Source organism: Magallana gigas, chromosome 1 (assembly GCF_963853765.1).
Source record: "Magallana gigas chromosome 1, xbMagGiga1.1, whole genome shotgun sequence".
In the NCBI taxonomy this organism is placed as follows: domain Eukaryota; kingdom Metazoa; phylum Mollusca; class Bivalvia; order Ostreida; family Ostreidae; genus Magallana; species Magallana gigas.
In genome coordinates this window covers 55,761,081-55,775,710 of record NC_088853.1, presented here as the reverse complement: position 1 = coordinate 55,775,710, position 14,630 = coordinate 55,761,081, and positions in this window count along the sequence as shown.

Below are 14,630 nucleotides of genomic sequence, written 5' to 3'. Positions count from 1 at the left end.
GAGTCTGCTGACGTTCTGCTGCCTTAAGATTCATTTTTTTAAATTTTTCTTCTTGTTGTTAATATATGATGCAAACAAGTTTCTCAGTTGATTTGCTGTTAGCCACTCAAATGGTATAAAAAGGCGCTGTCCATTTTCATCACAAGATTTTTGAAGTTCTCCACTTAAAGCTGCATAGTTCGGCCGTTTTCCTGTCTTTTCACAACTTTCAAAAATCTTCTTTATATACTCCTTCACATTTAAGGATAACCTGTTGCATTTAGCAACAAATTTCAATGCCCATCCTCCTGAACTTTGGGAAAAGAAACCTTTATCACCACTCTGAGACAACACTGTCTCACAAATGTGAGCATATTTCTCTCGGATGGTAGAACACTTTTCAACCCATATTTTGATGCCACAATCAATTCCGATTTCTTCAGCTTTCCTGTAAAGGTGATTGCCTAATGCTAGATGTTTCTCAAGGTTGGCAGACCTCACATACTGTTTCTGGCAATAGGGATCTGGACATGCATACAAATCATTATTCAGGTGCCCCTGATCCTGGTTCTGTTCCTCCTCCATTTCATTTTGAATGTTTGGGTTTCTCATTCTAACACAGACTTGTCCAACATCAACTGCATGAGATGGACATTCTTCTAACACCTATAAAGCAATAAAATCCAAATTACATTTGTAATTTTTAGACTATATAGCACATACATTTGTAATTATACTACAGAGACTATATAGTAAATGCATTTGTAATTTATATAACAGAGACAAAATAGCTAGTATGTCTTCTTTATGATATTGAATCGAACATTATATAAGTAATGATTAATAGTTTTTATAACTAACATTTACCTCAAAACCATTCATTTCTCAAACATTAAGATGCTGATCCTTCAAAGTATTGGTCTCAATAAGGCGTCCACAACCAATCTGATATGCCCTTCGTGCAATAACTGAATCCACATCAAATCTGAAATTGTTCAGAAGGCTAATCTGAGGAATTTTGGATTTTATCTTTGGCTCCTCTGCATTGTCAATGGAGATAACACAGGTCTTTTTCCTTTCAATACATTATTACTTTCTAAGACTCTCTTCAAGTCTGAGGCAGAAAGAATATCATTTCCCTCATTCAGAAATCTAGCCACATGCATTCGACAGGAACCAGTTTTGCTGTCACAAAGATCTTTTCCAGACTTTAAACTTAGTCATTTCTTGGCAAAATATTGCATATAGGGTACTCCATTTCACTGGATACAGGTTGACATGGATTATGGATACAGTTCACATAAAAAAACCGGTTTGCTGTCACATTCACATCACTTGTTTACCAAATTATATTTATTAAAAAAAAAATAGTACATTTCATCATAATGTAAAAATGTTAAATGATAATTTAAAACATTATTTTTATATCAGTATGCAAAAATTTACATATTAAACCCGATTTTAGCCGATGTTTATAAACTTGGGCTGCTTCGGTGCTAAAACCTGCGAAATTCTGCACGTGTCTTTAATTACGAAGATGGCAAACCAAACCGGTGGAAGTATAGGAACTGGCAACTTGAACATGCTGAAATTAAGAAATTACGTGATGGCTGAACCGCACACACGAAACGAAAACATGTTTTCAATAATGTATGATTAGACCAACGATGCCATAAAAGCATATTTTTCCCTCCTAAACTAAGAAGAAACGTTTTAATAGGTTGCTTTCCTTAGGGTCAAACGTGGGACCAGAAAGTATCACGATAACTGAAATTTCGAGGTTAAGTTTAAAAGTGTGAAATTTAAAGGGTCATGGTCACGATTTTGGTCAACAATTATTTTTTCGATTTTAATGTTTACAATGCTTCAGTAAGGCATTTTTAGTAGGCGAGAAATATTGGTATATAATAAACTGCTTTTTTAATATTTTTTATAATTTTATCAAGCCAAATAAAATTGATGATGAGCGAAATATTGAGTCTTACCTTTGAGGGTTATCAATTAGTAACAAAATGGAATACAGATATGAACGAGGAAAAACAGAGAAAAATATTGAGGGTGTTAGCTTTGGCTCGGAACATCACCAGTTTGAATTTTCTTGCCCACATACTGTTGATATTAGCAGTAGAAAATCTTTTCCCCGGAAGACTAGCCACAATTTATTGGATTTGCGAGGGGGCCAAGATTCAATTACTCGAGAAATTAACAGGCGTCTCCTACAATGATTATCAGAACTTCGGGTACCTGAGATGCATGTTCACCCATCAGGGGAGAGCTTGTCGTCGAGTGATTTCACAAATAGACAATATGAAGATGGTGACTTTGGAATTTCTATACCTGAAATTGAACACTCAAGCCATAGAAGAAGAAAACAGAGTGTAAATTTTAATATGGACATTCAAGTGTTGGAAATACCATACGAAGATAAGACAAGTGAATGGATGACTTTGGCAAATAACCAATTTCGTTTTCAAAGAAGAATTCAACAGACTGCAATTGTTTTAGAGCCTATGGTAAAAAGACATTTGTTAAATAATTAATTTGTGTTTAAAAAAAGACAATTGTTCCAATGTTTAATTGGTTTGTTTGAAAATAATAAAAATAATTTTATTTCATATAGTTTTTTTTTAATTTCTACCATTTAAAATAACGAATAAATGTTTGTTCAAATGTTTAATTTGTTTGCTAAAAAATAATAAAAATTTCACATTTTATTTCATATATTTTTTTTAATATTTACCATTTCAAATAACGAATAAATGTTTGTTCAAATGTTTAATTTGTTTGCTAAAAAATAATAAAATTTTCACATTTTATTTCATATTTTTTTAATTTCTACCATTTAAAATAAATGTTTTGCACTCTATAAGACTCTATAGGGAGTTTGCAATGCTTTTTCCCGGTTGTCATGGTAGCCTGGCTAGTAGAGCCTTGCTTAAGACTTGGAGCGGATTCAAGTACAAGATTCTGACGTCATAAATGAAAATGAGGTCATATCTAGTGATTAATAGCAGCGCACTTCCGCCCAGCTCTCATTCGTCTGCTAGATTTCTTGTAAATCGCTCCAAGATGAATACTAATGGGTTGAGGAATTTTTTTACAGATATTCCCAACCTCAGAAGAGTCATTGAAGTCGTTACAAACAGGTGGGATGAAGAGCAGGGAAGGTATTTTAGGATATGTTCGGAGCCGGTGGCTAATTTTCAGGCCCGGGATGCCCCCTTGGATCCCCTGGATAGTATAGGGAGAGGAGGATTTAGGGAGGGTTTTGAACTTGTCTCCACCGCCGCCTCCTCCCCCAGGACCCGTTCCTTCACTGGAGGACGTTGTTGCCATGATGGAGAGGAAGCAGCGGCAGCAGCAGTCAGCCCCCTCGACGCTGTCACCTCCACCACCACAACCAGCACCTAGAGTCAGCAGGGGACCGGCCGCACTCTTCCGGCGGGTCTGGAGTGTTGCTAGGAGGGCCATGCCCTACCGGAAGGATGGCCCGGGGGTGCGGTTGTCTTTGCCCCCCAGGTCTGCGTCGCCATCGCCTTTTGCGAGCCCCCCTAGAAGAGTTCCGGCCATTTGGCCTCCAGGACCTGGTATCACCGTCAGTAATTTTTTAATATATTTTACATTTATAATGTGATAGTATGATTGATTGATGGTGTTAAAAATGGTAACGATTGGCCTGTTAGTTTTTAAGAAGAAGTTAAAAATGTCAAATTGTTAACGCACGATGACGGACGGAGACATTGTAATAGGTCACCTGAGTCACGTGATTCAGGTGACCTAAAAATTGACACAATAATGAATGTATTTGTTTTCTGTAGGTTTTTACAAGGAATAATATCTGCATATGTAAATGTGATTATATTTTAAAATTATACTTTAGACACCAACCATCATCCAGCGACTCACGCCCAACATCCTGGAGACCGCTACCTTCTGATGCAATGCTTTACACCAGCTGCTGTTAATTTGCTAAATTTAGTTTTAAAGGTAAGATTTTTTTCATGTAGTGTAGAATGTGACATAATTACAGATATCATAGATATTGATTGTTAATAATTTTGTTTATATTATAGAAATCACAATGTTTAAGATGCTTACCAGGAACTGGTTGGTTGTATCCATTTTCTGACTCAGCCACTTTTCCTCTTCTTGTGTCTGGTGGTCTTTGGTTCCACTATCTGCAGTTGCTGCAAAAAAGTAAGTTAAATATGCAAATACAAAAGTTGGTTTGAAAATTATTCAAAAAGAAATTAAAGACAATTTCCATTTCATTCTCAGAATAACGTGAAGGCAATGATTTCATGTCACTTAAAACAAATATGTCAATATTTTCTTTTTGATAATGATTTTATGTTAGGGTTAAATACCTTCTTGCGCTGGATAAACATAGTTTACTCTGCTTTCATTGTAGGTTTTTCACATCCCTGCCACTTCTGCTGAATCCGTGTTCTCTCTTCTTTCAATGAAATTGAGCGGAATTGCTAATTGTTAAAGTTTGTTTGGCAATTATTTGTGTATGGTCGCTATGAGAGGATAGAAATTGAATTCTAAGCATGGTGTTGTCCGCAACATATTTTGGTTGCCTGTTTGTAGTATTCCCAGACAATCTTCTCAGAGTTCCAAAGGTGCGCTCTTCCTGCTCTGGCATAATAGACAGTTTCAGGGACATGTTGTGGATTCCCTATACCTTTTTGCAAAGAAGGCCAAATAAAAAGTAGAGTAGCAGATTTGGAATGGTTTCTTTAACCTTACTATCTTCAAATTTTTGAAGTGTGAAGTCGCAAGCTTGACATCATAAAGCCTAGCATCGGACCCTTAAGCTGATTTCGTTGCCTATAGTTTTGTCGTTGAAAGACAGGAACTGTTTATTGTTATCTCCAACATGATTGGGTAGCTCTTGAATCAGATTCTGGGTGACATTTGTAAGTTCATGTAGGGGCTCACATGCTAGAGCTACATAGCTGTCAATGTTAAGTTGAGAGGTGGTCTTCTTTGGGTCAAGCCAGCACAATGCTGGTGTTCGAGCTATTTCATGGAGCACTTCATTTCGTTTTACTTGAACAGCGGATTTTCTTTCATCATTGACCATATACCTCTGGTTTCCAGATCTAGCAAAATGTCATCCTTCTTTAAACCCTGGAATGGATTGACAGCTCCCGTACTCATGTTTTGCAATGCCTCACCAGCTACAACATGCTTTCTTCTTTCTTCCAACGTTAGTGGTTCAGTGGTGTAGCAGGTGATGAAGTTGTTATGTTCACTTGTCAAAACACCACATACACAACTAAACAGCCCCCTTCGCCACACGATTACAGCCCCCTAAGCCACACGGGTTTTCGATCAAATTCTCCTCAATTCACACATGTGAGTTGGTTTTCTTTTACAAATGTAGATTCTTTATTCACATGGAATAATTTTTGGACGAAAAAACTTGAAGATCTGCGGTAGGATTTGAATTATTTTATAAAATACATGGCGCCTACCCCACTTGCATATTGTTGAAGTGTTTGAGCTTTTCCAGAGATATCTCAACCCCAATGTTACTAGGGGTAGTTCTTCAATAATAACTGTCTTCCGTGCGATACTTTTAGTTATCAAAATCGATTTTGAATAAACATAATAAATCTTTCAGTACTTGATGACCTACTTTCACCGCTTCAAAATCACGTTCCCCGTGTTACATCGATCACGGCCCCCTTTTGTGGGATTCTTCACGGTCAACATGAATACAAAATTTATAAGACTAATTCATTGATTTAGTGGATGGTATGAGAGGATTTTTGGCAGATGTCACTTTCAAGAAATGAAAGAATGGTTCATTATTATTTATTAAATTAACTTCTTTAAATTGACTTTTTTTTGCATAAGACGATAGGTGAATAAGGCGTGTAATATGCCCATATGAGGAATGATTAGATAATGAAAAATTAAAATACCCGAGTATGTTTAGGAAGCATATGGAATCTGAGTTATTCCGTGTAATCACAAATCATAGTTATTATGTACATATTAATATATCTAAGCAACGAAACGTTGACCAAAACCAAAAAAATACTAAAGACATTTTTTTCAGAAATTAGTTGGTATTAGGTAGAATTACACATTTATGACTTCATGATTAAAAGTTGAATGTCGTGTGAATTTGATCGGAAAGCATTGTAAACATATTCAAAATATAAATCTTCTTCTAGGATTTCATTTTCGACTGATATTTTTAAGGCAGAGAATTCTTAGATAATGAATCGTGAATGTAAAAGATCATGTATATTTTGAAATATCTTTCCTGATTTAATATTAACAGTTTATAACAGTAGTACTATTCAAAATTTGAATTACTTTAAACGTGATATCAAGGGTAGAATTGTAGCAACGTTGGTGGTTAAAATCGTTTGTCGGAACAATGCATTTAATGGTGTAAAGCATATCATTTCTAAGGGTGCAATTGATGGCTTTGTCTCCCCAGGGAGTAAGGACGCACGTCTGTTTCTCATAAGAGAGACGGAGTTCTCTCCGCTGGGTCCCGTAGGACGTAGTTGCCGCCTCTCTGACCTGAGGATGCAAAAACTGTTACGTCTAATAATGTAATGCAATAGTATAAGTCTTATAAACAGCAAAATAAATGCAATGCAATTACAGTCGTTATGGCAACTGGAGAAAGGGAAATCAGTGTCCCATTTCCTGCTGTGGCGGCGTCCTGTATTTTTAACATGGGTGGATTTATGAACCAATCGCGGAGAGCGTCCTCCGATCCCAAATGCGAAAAGCTTTTGTCCATAATATATATATATATATATATATATATATATATATATATATATATATATATATATATATATATATATATATATATATAGTTATTTACATAGAGCTGTGATGTAGTGTAAGCATTAATTTGAATTTGTGATTTAGTGCAATATGCCAGTACTGCTCATCAGGACAAAACTGTATATGAATTTATTTCTTTTAAAAAGCAATAAATTAAGATGCGCATATATTTACCACTAATATCTAACACGATTTACATGCATGATTTAAAAATAATTTATAAACATTAGCTTGCAATATTATATACAATGAAGTATTTAGATTATCTTAAACAAATAAAGGAATCTAAAAATGTGGCATGGAGAGCAACATTGATCCTAAATTGTATGGATCTTTTTGAGAGTGTATGGTAGATAAAAGTCTTAGTAGAGGTCTCATCTACCATAGTTCTCATGAGTTTAAGTACAATATCAGGAACTGTGTCTGTAGTGGCCTTTTGTAGGGATGGGTATGGTTGGTTTGGCAGCAATGTACCTTCTGACAAGTGAAGCACTGAAGCTTCCTAGCAAAGACTGTCACAACTTCTGGCATTATCCCACATAAAACTAGGCAATAGTCAGCTCCAAATGGCAATTCCACAAGACCTGCATTCTATTGTGAAATGAGATTATCTTAAACATATTGAAAAGGGAAACAATCTACAACCCATCACTTTGATAAGATACAATTGTATCCATAATTCATTATTATATGCTCACGTAAATAACATGAATTTGAATATCAAGAATTATTCCTTAAATACACCATACCGGTACTATTAAACTCTGAAGGTTTAAATCATGCCCTCTAGCCAGATCGATTAAAATAACAGCTAGCATTTTTTTTTACTGGATGATGGTACTATGTACATGTATTAAAAATGATGTTTACCACGAATGGGTACTGCCCAAAATTACATATTGTGATATATCATGGTTTTTTCTAAATAAAAAACATGATAACTTTATTCAGAGATTGAAATACAATTAACAAAAAAACAATTAGTAAATGAACATACATATACTTAAACAAATTATAAAATTAAAACGGTGCTCTGCTGATCGGAATGTGAAGAAATAGCGAGAGGTAACTGGCGTTATAGATGAAAACGGTTTCCACCTGACTGAGATTGATATCACAAAACCGCGATGATGTGGATAGGTGAAAATCTATACCGCGAGATTGCCAAGTCTTACATGAGCTAAACCGTGATCAATTCCACTACACAGGGACACGCGAAATGTCAACAATTTTCTCCTTGATTCTAAGTCTCACTTTACCGTTATATGTTCCTTTTGTAAAGTGAGACTTAGATCAGAAGTAAGCTCGTCTGAGTTTCATGGCCCCGGGGCCTGGTACCACCAACACCTTTTCAACAAATCTTGCAAAATAATAACTCCTGAGGAAATAATTTCCTTTACCTTATTACCAATTATTATTACTATTTGTCGAGTCACCAAGAACATCTGTAGTAGAACTCGCTGTTGTTGAACATTGTATGGACAAAAGGTGGTGCTTGACATAAAGTTCTTCCACGTTCCTGTGAAGTTGTGTTCACTCACTTCTTGAATTTCTTGCTCATTTTCTTTATTGTATTCCGTAGAAAGGAACAATTTCGTGCCACATTTTCGGGTAGACAATAAAGAAGTTCGTTTTATTTTGGGGATACGGATTTGATAATAATTTGCCTATCCTGCTGTAAAGAAATATTTGCTAGATTTGCTTTACATTTTCCCCGCAGTTGTCTAGATTTTTACGGGCCGCCAGGAGGAGGTTTTCATTTTTTCCCCTCAAAACAATGTAACAGGATCTATATACGGGACATTCAACAGGCCAAAAATACTAAATACCTGAATGACATGAAATTTTATATAAATGTTATATTTGCTGCGTCAAATAAAATGGCTTTGTGTGTGTGTGTGTGTGTGTGTGTGTGTGTGTGTGTGTGTGTGTGTGTGTGTGTGTGTGTGTGTACTAAAATAAAGTTTTAAAAATATTGAAATAAAATTTTTACATTTTAATAATTTGAGGGTATGTAAAGATAGTTGTCATTGATCTGCTATTTACCTGCAATTATTGTATTGATTGAAGATATGAATTTTACAGAGGGAAACAATTTTCAGGCAGAGTAAATAAATCATTCTTCACTTAACTTAAAACACTTAAGTAGCATTGTAGCAACAAATATTGATAGTTCAGAGTTGTGGCACAAAGCAGGATAATTAATCCCTGAAGACTTATTTATGTTCATCTTTTCAATTTGGCTGTGTAAATTATTTAATTATGATAAAAATTCTTGATAAGTTAAAAATAATAGACTTGTTGAGATATTACAGATAAATAAAATCATAAATTAATCAGAAAAATGATGTTCTTTCATGTCTCATAATCTACTTACAAAGCTTTTTTAGTTCATCCATCAATAATACTTCTTCAGTCTTGTCTCCATTTCTTTCTCTTTTTGCTTTTTCGTGTACATTGTGGAGATCATTAAGGGTGATGACTTGGCGTTGTTGTGCCTCAATGTGTTCTTTCAGGTATTTGACTTTTCACCAAGCTCAAGCATTGTTTCCACTTCTCTTGTTCTTTGCTTCACTTAACCGCCGTTGTTCTGGGTAATGCTGAAATGCATTGCTGAAAAAAAGTTTAAATACACATTATTGTTCACATGTATATGTTATTTCATTTTAAAAAATAAATCAATATGTTTTATGTCAAGATTTGATTAAAATTGAAAGCTTAATTAAGGTCTTCCGTTTTCAACGGAAGACCTTTTACCAATTCTGTTGGTAATTCTTTTTATTCTTTTTTTTCTTCTAGACGTTTTTTAAAACTCAAATATCTTGCTTGTTTGTTGTCCTATAAAGTTCAAATTTTCAGAGCTTATTGGTAGTTACTATTTCTCAATATCTAAGGAAAATCGTTTAAATCGACACTTCCGGTACCGAGTTATTCCCCTTTTTCCCAAAAATATAGGCATTCTTGTGCACGCAAAGGCTCTGAAACCGCTCACAGCATGTGTTACAAAGTCACAAATCTTAAAAATAGAGAGTTTGAACGTTGTCCTCCGAGTTTTGTTTTTACAATTTTCTACCTTTAAAGTTTCAAAAAATTAATTTGAATTTGTGTTTCAAAAAATGCTGATTTTTGGTTGTGTTTTTGTTATGTAGCTCTTTAGTTTAAAATGTTCTCTAAACACATTGCTGTTTAGCAATGTGTTTCACAAATCTTAAAAATAGAGAGTTTGAACGTTGTCCTCCGAGTTTTGTTTTTACAATTTTCTACCTTTAAAGTTTCAAAAAATTAATTTGAATTTGTGTTTCAAAAAATGCTGATTTTTGGTTGTGTTTTTGTTATGTAGCTCTTTAGTTTAAAATGTTCTCTAAACACATATAGAACAAAATATGTGCAAAATATCAAGGGCTTTCACTTGACACCATTGAAAAAGGGCTGGCCCCTTAAATAAGGGGTCTAGAGCCCTTAAAAGGTTTCGCTTTATAACTCTAAAATGGTTAATATTTCGCTATAGCAGTCGATAGAAAAGTTGTTCATTATTGTGTTATCAATGTCGTTACAAAATTATTTTGTACCGGTAATGCGTAATATGAGTATAAAAAGCTTGTCTTGTTTACATGTACCTGTATTCATTTGGCAAGTAAGCGAATCGTCTTCGTGCGCATAACGTACATAAATTAACAGCTGAAAGTGTACCAGCATATACGGGATGCTTTGATTCATTTGAAAAAGTGTCTAAAAAGTATACGTGTACATGTTTTTCTTACAGCCTTCCTTTTTGGAGTCACCTCTGTTTAGGTCCTATAGTGGACAACCGTTAAGAAAAACAAAAACGAGAAAATATAAACGTTCTTTTTCTTATCTAGTGAGATACATAAACTAGATTTTAAAAAAAATAATTGCCATGAAATGGATTTGAGTCATTTTACTGCAAGCATTTCAAATCGACCTAAATTCTTAGTTGTTTGCGTCATTACATAACCCATCTCACCCGCGGCCGAGAAAATCGATCGCCAAGGTCGCGGCTGGACTACCTAGCGGTCAGCGGTTATCTAATACACAAGAATCGCGTCTGTCATATGTGATTTTATTTAGCCGCAAACACAAGAATCGTACACAATGACATTAAAGCTTACTCTTCTTAATTTGAATTAAACGATAGAGTGTCAATAAGAAATCGTTCTGTTTAATCATAAAAGCAATGCCATTCTCGAACTGAAGCAGTATCAGACAAATAGATCAACTGTGGGATTAAAGGGGAAAAAAAACTTATATTAATTAGAGTTTAGTCATCATACTGCAAACATTGTAAATATTCCTGGGTTCTGAGCTCTCTATGTGTGTTTTACCTTTACGTAAGTTATCCGATCCCTCATCCGCGGCCGAGGAAATCGGTCGCGGCTGCACTACCTAGAGGTCAGCGGTTATCTAATAACAAGATATATATATACAAGAACTGTTTATATTTTATGTTCTTAAAGTTTGTTCACCTTCAATTTATTTAATTAAACATTAGAATGTGAATTGAGAAGCCCCTCTAAAAATTGATAAAAGCAATATTATTCAAAATCAGAAACATCATCAGACATAAATCAATAGTGAATTTGTAATTCTAAAATGTTCTAAAAACTATACATGTACTAATAATGTTATAGATAAACAACGAAAAACCACAAAGATTAAACCTTAAAATGATGATTACCCCTAGAACATAGCCAAGGAGATCCCGCGCGAGTGGACAAGTGATCCGCGGTAGCTTCGTGTTCTTCTACATGTACTTTATCACACGTGCATGTTTATTGATATTTTGTATGATTCCAACTATTTGTTTATTCGAGTTTTTGACCGGTACATGTAAGATTGACTTGTGTTTCAATTTAAGATTTTTTCTTTACCCACGAATATTTCCGCTAAATACTGCTGAGAGGTTTTATAGAAAGCGTAGAAATTAGTTGACGTCTTCATAAGGTTGCACATAAAATGAGAGAGAGAGAGAGAGAGAGAGAGAGAGCGCTCAAAATTGGAAGCATTATTTAGCCGAATTTAGAAAATGAAACAGTCCCCAAGCGTTCAAGGCAGGATAAAAAAAAATCAAATATCAAATTAACACATGCGGAAGAGGCAATTGCAACTTCTCTGGCCTTCCCGGCAAGTTTGGAAAAACACCTCGAATGTATTAACATCACCAGATGTTAGAATTTTATACAAAATGGAGTCGCTTCCCATTAAAATAAGTATCGGCAAGAAGTCTTGTATGTCGTTTCTGTGTTATATTTTAGTGTATATTGTTTACTTTAATGAAGTATAACTCACATCTCAACAGATCATCAAATGTGTTGTAATTATATCAAGTTTTATAAAAAGGGGGGTTGTCATGGACGCCTAGGTAATACATTCGAAGTGTTTTTCCGAGCTTGCCGGAAAGGCCCCAGAAGTTGCGATTGGCGGGAGAGGCTGACACGATAAAAGAATTGTCCAGAATTGAGGGATTTAGTGAGTATTTTTAGAATGTTCGCATGAGTTTTTAAACAAGATTTGTTTAGAGTTTATCAGTTTCATGATCTCAGTGCAAGGGCTTTATTTTTTTTCAAAATGTGGCGAATACCTATTTATGGCGACTACTTAACATGTGTACATTTTTCTCCTCAATGTATGTCACTTTCCCACCCGTGTGTTTATTCGGTCAGTCTATGCCAAGTCAATCCGCTCCACGTGCGACCGAAAATCTCGTGTCGCGTCAGCGCACATAGCTCAGAATATTGCCCCTGGGCTGCAGATCAGCAGTTGATAAATAATTGAGTAACATTTGGAAGGATGCTTTCACTGCAGCGGTCAATTGTTAAACAATAAGTGTCTAAATATTCGATGTCAATCAACCTCACATTAAAGGTGCGATATCGTAATCTGAGAATATGGCTAAAAAATTAACCTGTTGAACACGCTAAACGTCTGTAGTTATGAACAGAATAAAATATATATTATCAGAGACATAAATAACTTAATAAATTATTTATGTCTCTGGTTTTATAAGTTAACAGTTTTAAGTCAAAAATTAAATAGAATTTGTTCTCAGGATTAGAAGTAATGATATACGACATTAAATCATCAGAGTACTGCAAGTGTCGACAGTTTCTTATTTCTTTGAAATAATTGTAGTAGTTCAATTGACTTGCAGACTATAATAAAGCAACTTTTCTGCATCTCAAAAATGTATGCATTTAATTGCGATAGATATTTGTTCTTGGGGATTTTACTTATTGTTATATGCACATTGATAAAAAAAAATCATTGAAGTTGTGTAGTATGAGGTTGTAATGCAGATTAAGTGACCTAAGACTCAGCTGAATATTTTATTTTTAATCTAGCTTGTCAAAATGGGAGATTGTTAACTTGTAGCTTGTTAACTCTGAAAAAGTCTTGAACAGAAGAAATAAAATCTTTATAGCTTTCGCTACATCTTCTTATTTATGTGTACGCGTACATAAAGCTATTTTAGATTTTTTTTACTGTATAAAAAAGTGTTGTTTTTCCTAACCTTAAATTTAAATCTATAGAAATTCAATATCTACATGTAACATCTCAAAAGCTTTGATAGCTTACCGCTTGGAAATCATTTATTGATGCAAATTGACAAATGCCCATGAAAAGACATTATTGGACCCCAAGGGTTTTTTTATCCTTTCCGACGATGATGAGAGGAACTCAAATGTGCATACAAATCATACATTTACATGTATATTTATATGTGATATAATAGAAATAATTGAAAAATATAGGTCTTTTTTGTGCCGCACTAAACGGGCGAAAAGGAGTTTTATACCCCACGAAAATAAATTGAGGGGGGGGGGGGTAAATAAAAATCACCTTGTCCGTCCGTACATCGTGTCCGGTCTATATCTTTCTGATGGAGAAACATTGGAAGTGTTCTTACTTCATACAAATATTACTCATTACCTGACGAAGCGTCATGACCTAAACCCAAGGTCATTTGGACAAAGTAAATGTCACTGGCAGGTAAAGTGCAAAATTTGTTTCCGGTCCACTTTGGAATTTCTTACTTCACACAAAGATTGCTTATGACCTGAGGGTGTGTAATGATTTGTCCCTAAGTCATTTAAGGAGAAACATTGGGAGTTTCTATTTCATGTAAAGATTCCTGATGACCGATGATGTGTCATGAACTTGACCCAGGATCAGTTGCGCAAGTTCAAAGTCATATTAAACATGTGTCATATCTTGTATTAATGGAAATGAGTAAAAGCTAGAGTTTGACATGAAGATTACTTGTGAGCTGTAAATATACCCTGCCTTGTCTGACTCACTTAAGAAAAAGAACCATCCATTATTCTCTAATAGAGAAATACGTGAGTAATGACTTCTTTCTTAGCGGGGATATCATTTGTGAGCTTGCTAACAGTACCTTTTAGATGGTCCAGTGGGAGCAATGCCCCCCTTTCTCTCAACCAAAATTTCTCTTAAGTTAACGCTTAGAAAATTGATTTTTGGGTCATTTCCCCCACCGCCACATCCACACTATTATTATAATTAGATTAATTATATACATGTACATAAATGATGTACTTTTTAAAGTTATTCTAAACTTGAAAATAAGTTAAACGAAGAACTTGCCTGGTATGAAAATAATACTTTGAAATTGAGTCTCGTTTTCGATTTCTTGAACTTGCTATTATCATATTGATAATCCAGTATCATTAAAAACCATTTCCCTTCTCCTTACACTCGCCAGGTTCTGATAGACCCCTATCAACAACAGACTATCTCCACTTGACCTCCACATTTGCATACAATCTAAATAAACACCTACTTAGCAA